At 34.8% G+C, this 5702-nt stretch overlaps 1 long non-coding RNA gene across 1 annotated transcript; it reads right to left on the bottom strand.

The window, feature by feature from the left end:
• Nucleotides 1-789: 789 nt before the first annotated feature.
• Nucleotides 790-4948, bottom strand: LOC112801587 (uncharacterized). The gene is made up of 2 exons (XR_003201987.3): nt 4139-4948; nt 790-1001 (listed from the first exon to the last, which is right to left on the bottom strand). It is a non-coding gene; the product is annotated as an uncharacterized lncRNA (long non-coding RNA).
• Between the last annotated feature and the right edge of the window lie 754 nt (nt 4949-5702).

The following is a 5702-nucleotide window of genomic DNA, read 5'->3' as shown; positions in this document are numbered from 1 at the left end:
CTGTTAGTTTCCTGTTACAGAAATGGGTGCCTTGATCGCTCACGATTGCTCGTGGTGATCCAAAGCGGCAAATAATATGGTTTCTCACAAAGGAAACAACAGTGTTAGCGTCATCAGTGCGGGTGGGAATTGCTTCCACCCACTTAACAATATATAAAATTAACCATTAGAATTTGGGAACGGACTCATGAAGTCAATGCACCAAACATCAAAAATTTCACAAAAAAACATAAATTATTGAGGCATCTCATCCCTCCTGGATATATTACCAAATTTTTGGCATGGAAGACAAGATCTACAAAACTCAGCAGCGTCTCTAAAAAGAGTAGGCCACCAAAATCCACAGTCTAAGATCTTTCTAGCTGTTCTTTGAGGGCCAAAATGTCCTCCACTCTCAGATGAGTGACACGCCTCCAAAATGGACTGGAATTCTGATTGAGGTACACAACGTCTAATTACCTGATCAGCACCATATCTCCACAAATATGGGTCATCCCATATATAATATTTAGACTCACTTTTTAGCTTGTCCCTTTGATGCTTAGAAAAATGTGGAGAAAATGTGCGGCTAACTAGATAATTAGCTACAGGTGCGTACCAAGGTGCTACCTGTAACGACCCAACTTCCAGAACGTCATGATCGTACTGAAAGTAAGGCGTTACCAACCTGCTCTACTTTATTAACTATTTACTATTGAGCCTCTAGTTCGATATTGCAATCCAGTTTTAGTAAAAATACCAGAAAATTTTGTTTTTGATAATTAAAATCATATAGCAAGCATCACCAAGTAATAATAATCACATAATTATTAATAATAATATCTGTCATACAAAAGATTTCAAATAAAACTCACATACAAATCCTACCCCTCTGTATAAATAAAAACCAAAGTAACAAGGGCGAGGGAAATTCTATGAAAATAACTCAAGTCATAAACTTAACTCATGAATAAGATCTATAATCGCCTGCAGCTTCAAACGGAGTCTTCGAACCTGTGTCACTGAAAGGGTGGAAGATTTTGAGGTGAGAACAAACCACACGTTCTCAGTAGGAAATGGGAATGCCGTAAAAGTAATGAAATAGAATGCAAATAATTAATATACTCAAGGAAACTATATTTTTGTCAAACCTTTTTGAAAATACTATTTTTGATTTTACTTTAACTAACTATTTACCTCTTTTAAAAACCTAAGCTCAAAACAAATTCCAAAATATAAAACTGGTCACTTTAAACATTTTTCAACCACATAATTAATTTTCAATCACAACGTCAATTCTTAATCATCATCATACACTCACCAACTAATAGCACTAACAAAAGATTCAATTCAGCACACAAACAAGTCACAGCAAGGTAAACAGCACAATCACAGGGAAGTACAACGAACAAACCCAATCAAATGCAAATGCACACACAAGGATGATGCATGTCTAGTCCTAGTGCAGGTAATGAGCTCATCTGTCGGTTACTAACCCGCTCCCGACATTATCCAGCAACCTCTGTCTGGATAAGGCTTTCCTATTGGCTATACCCCTGTGTACAGGAAATAACCCCTCTGCCACCACAGGGTCCACTGCACGCAGGAAATAACACATCTGCCACTGCAGGGATGTACGCCGACACACCTTCTGTATACAGGAAATAACCCCTCTGCCACTACAGAAATGGAACAGGTGGTCACGGTACTTCTGTAGGCAGAAAATAACCCCTCTGCCTTACAGAAATAAAATTGGATCTGTACCGTAGGAAAGCGTTCTCAGTAATCATACCATTATCTATCTAACTGCCTCACTGCAGCAGATGATCATACAAGTATATCTGGAGTTGCCTTAATGCAACAAATGAATAAACACATCTCATGGGTTGCCTCAAGCAACAAATGACCTTTCAACAGGTGCTCTGCTTTTTATTCTCTTTTATAATTATAAATATGCAAGCGGGACAAAACCCACGTCCTTGCCCACAATCCAGTATACCAAATAATCTTTTCTTAAAAGAATCATTGAAGTTATTATCATTAGATAAGCCTTAAATATTGATTTTGGTTAAGTCTTTATTTTTATAAAAATTTGGACATAATCTCCTTTAAAAATAGGACTTAGCCACCCTTACGGGTCCCAACCAAACAATTTACCAAACTCTTTTCAACCTTTCCAATATCAATTCAATTCAGAGACAAGCAAATTCCAACATTGAATCAGCCATATAATGCTAAGGTTCATCTTTAATTTTATGAACTCATAACTATCACTCAAGCATTCTCAACACCCTATCTTCTTTTCTGTTTTTAATATAGCAAATGAACTCGGAATTGCGCAAACTTTATGTCCAGGCGTCCATCTTGAAATAAGCTTTCTAACAAACCAAAGATCGTAATTTTCTGGTTTCTCTAGCCTTAGGAATAAAGGAAAAACCGAGACTGCTCTGCAGTGCGTAAAACCAGAAAAACAGCAGCAGCATGTAATATTCAAAATTCAATATAAAATCCAAGTTAAATCCAATGACTTTGAAAATTAATACAGTTCAACTACACTCATCCAAGTGTCTTTTCCAATTGGTTTCAGGTCAATATCATTTTTGATGAAGAAGTTATATAACCTAGAAGCTGACAAATTTTCTGCAGAATTCTGCTTTAAAAGTTAATGAACTTATCTTCTTCCAAGTCCCATAACTTACTCATTAAAACATGGATAGCCCTGAAATTTAAGTCACATATGCTAAACATACTTAATTTTCACATCCAATTGGTTGCATCTCAATACCATTCCAGATTTAAAAATTATAAAACCTCAAAGTTACTGACTTCGAAAACAAAGCCTGACTTTTACTGCATAAAACATCTTTCTTTGAAAATCCAAAACTTTAAAACCACAACTCTAACAATTCTAAATTTTTATGAAATTAAAGTATTAGGACCAAAGTTTCATTTAAAATTGGTTCCATTTCAAAATTCAAAATGCAGAATTTCCATTAAAGAAATCAAGTTGCTGCTGTGTTAAATGCTCAGCAGAAAAACCAGATTTGACATCCATGATTCAAAAATTCACCATAAATCATAAACTTAGTGAAAAAGTCTCGAATTCAGCAGTCCAGTTTCCTATATTCCCAAGCTCAATCCAGACTTGGTCCCACACAATTCCGATAATCACAGAAATAGTTATAGCTTTTCAAAGTTTCCGGCTTCTTTTAAACATAATGCAGAAAATCAAGTTTTACATTTTAACTTTGAAAAATCATAACTAGTTCTATAATTAATTCAAACTTCTCAAAATTGAGTCTCAACATCAACTTTTATTATACTTTACTCAGCATTTACTCTATTACCATTTCGATTATCGTTGAATAACTGATTCACTTCCAAAGTCACTTTCAATTTCAAAAATCAGATTTTCAGCAACTAGTTCAACATTTTAAGATTCAATCTTCCAATTATTCCTTAAGCCCAACTTCAATTAATCACTAACTAAACCCATTACAATAAACCAACTCAACAGCAATAGTTTCAATTTGACCCATCAAAATACCAAAATCACAATAATCTCTCATCAAACAATTTATAATTCAATCTCACAAAATCAACAAAATTCAACCAAAGTTCCAATCAAAAATCTCAATCATTTCCAATCATAATTTCAGCCACACAACTCAACTAATTCAGTATAATCACATAGAGTCAGAACTTTTCAACAATTCCATCCATATCAGAGAAAACAATATCAATTACAACTTCAAACACTCACAACAAAGCCCAAAGACATTCACAGCCTTAACCTGAATTCAATAATCCAATTGAAACACTAAAACATCATTAAACTTACTCCAAATTTCACAACCTCAACCATCATCACAATAATCCCAAACCAAACACAAATATAACTCAGTTCATCAATTATCATTACGACAACTTTTCAATAGTTAACCTAGCATATATCAATTTGATAAATTACACTAAACTAATCATTATTCACAACCACATTTATTTCCAATCACAGCTCAAAATATTCACAACAACTAACAAATTTCAAATGCATTTCAGGTCATTCATGTTAATTAAGAAATTCTTAACCATTGTTAACCATTTGCACTTATCCAATAACTTTCTAGGCATTCTAAATTAAAAACGTTAAATTCCCTACCTCAAAGTCGGAACTCACGGAAATCACTAAACCCAGCAGCTCCGTTGGCAGTTCTAACATCCGTTCTGCTCTCTTAGCAGCTACCATGATGATTCTGGGCAGCTCCAGTGATGGTGAAAGGTCTCAGCTTCAGCCAAGCAGCAGCAGTTTCTTCTGTCAATAGCTCCTTCCCTGGCAAGCTTCAATGGTGACAGTGGCAGGGTTCTTCTCCAAACTTGATGGTGGCAGAACAAAGCAAGAACAGTAGCAGCGATCTTAAACCCAACAAACAGCAACGATAGTGGCGTTTTTCCAGATTCCAAAAACCCAGAAGTAGAAGCAGAACTGGCGTGCCTCTCCATTCGGTCCTCCAGCAATGATGTCCGGCGATGTAGCGGCTCGGCGATGGCGATGACTTCCATCAACAGCAGCAGCAGTGAAGAGATGTGGCGTTGATGACAGAAGACTTCTCCTTCTTCCTCTGTTCGGGATACACGGTGGTGGCAAAAGCTTCATTAATGGCGACGCAGCAGCATGGTGACAGATCGGCGGCGCGACACGGAAGCTCCTGGTTCGCGTTCCTCTCTGCGGCCTCCACGGAGCAGCTATGAGAGCGACGGTGGCGGCGCAAAAATGGCAGCGACGCATGGCTCGATGGCTGGGCACGGTAGCGGCAGCAGCTCCTCCATCTTCTGTTTCTCTCTTGTTTTGTGTGTGTGTATATTGAGGAATGAAGCTGAAGGTGAACGAAGGGGGAACGGCGCTGGGGTGTGGGGTTAGTGGGTTAGGGTTTCTCAATTTGGGAAATTAGGTTTGTGAGTTGGATTTGGGAATTAGGATTAGAAATTAGGGATTTTATAAAGTAATATGGATAGATATGAATAGATATTTTGATAAAATTGAAGGGTAGAGTAATTTTAGAATCAAATATATTCTATTAAAAATATTTAGAAATATTATTTATCAACATATTGCTAAGTTAAATTAATTATTTCTAATTTACATTATAAAATAAACATATTAATCATATAATTATAAAATATAATCCAAACTCAGTATTAATCATTCAAATTAAATGATATAACTTCTCATTATTTTTCTATCACTAGACTTTAATTTCAATTTATAAAATAACTAATTATAATAAAAATTGTGCATAAATATTAATTGACTTAAACTTAAAGAATTTATAAAAATTAATCTAATCATTTCTAATAAATTAATTCCTAAGAGTTCAAATTAATAACATAACTCATTCAAAATAGAATTTATTTAAATTAAATATACAATTCTTTCTTATTTTTTAATTACCAAAATTATAATTTCAATTATATCAAATATTCAATAAAAATTATATAAAAATTCTAATCAATTAAAACTTCAATTATCATAAAACTCTATTTAATTACCTTTAGCAAAATAATCTGGGCGCTGAACGCCGGCCCGTGCGTCCTCTAGGGTGAAAAATTTTTTCTTCTGTTTTTGACTCTGTTTTTAATTTTTTTTGATTTTTTTCGTGACTCCTCATGATCATGTACCTAATTAAACACAAAAATAACAAAGAAACAAAATAAAATAAAATTAG

This window comes from Arachis hypogaea, chromosome 5 (assembly GCF_003086295.3).
Source record: "Arachis hypogaea cultivar Tifrunner chromosome 5, arahy.Tifrunner.gnm2.J5K5, whole genome shotgun sequence".
In the NCBI taxonomy this organism is placed as follows: Eukaryota; Viridiplantae; Streptophyta; class Magnoliopsida; order Fabales; family Fabaceae; genus Arachis; species Arachis hypogaea.
The sequence above is the reverse complement of the archived record's forward strand: the minus strand, read 5'-3'. Positions and strand labels throughout refer to the sequence as shown.